This window comes from Theobroma umbraticum, unplaced genomic scaffold (genome assembly GCF_002168275.2).
Source record: "Theobroma umbraticum cultivar Fairchild unplaced genomic scaffold, ASM216827v3 scaffold_51.0, whole genome shotgun sequence".
Lineage (NCBI taxonomy): Eukaryota > Viridiplantae > Streptophyta > Magnoliopsida > Malvales > Malvaceae > Theobroma > Theobroma umbraticum.
This window is the reverse complement of record NW_018397260.1, coordinates 980,601-981,388: the sequence shown is the minus strand read 5'-3', so window position 1 is coordinate 981,388 and position 788 is coordinate 980,601.

Below are 788 nucleotides of genomic sequence, written 5' to 3'. Positions count from 1 at the left end.
TTCTCCCCCACTTAGATTAGTCATATAATCCTCCTCCATGACTAATCTCAACAAGCATTAAAATATTAATATTTTAATATTATTTTATTAATAAAATATTATTTCATTCTAAAATTCTTCACTTATCTCCTCGGGTTCCAAAGTATCTCACTTTGCCCCGGTTTGCTTCCAAATCACCTTTTGCTCTGCTAGTTCATCTCCGTTAATAATATTATTATTTAATTATTATTTTATCACGTACTAAATATTTTATTCTAGAATATTCTTTTCGGCCATTACCGCCCTTTGGCACTTAAGTTTTTGTCAATTGATCCTTCATCTTATTGATTGGGTCTTATTGACTTCTATTTGAGAATATGGATGTTACATAAGGCTTGTTCAAGACTTGATAGGTTCTCTTGCAAGACTCGAACGCCGATAACAATCACAGAGCGGTCATTACAAAATCCTTCCCTATAATATCACACCTCAATCCATTCATTTAACTTAATTCTATACATATAAATTCACAAACATGACATCAAACTTAGATCAAAACCTCAAACTATGAGATTTATCATATATTTCCTCAAAATTTGCCTAAATGCCCATTTATCTACATATATATTCTCTAACACTTGGCATACGCCATATCATCAATTTACTTAATTTACATCACAAATTGGGGTTGCTACATGTATTTTAATAGAATTTAAAATTGTTCACAATTGAAAAATAAAGCTGGTCACTTTGTTATGTTACGACTATAGTGTCCAAATTAATTCCAACAAAAAAAGTGTGATTCAATT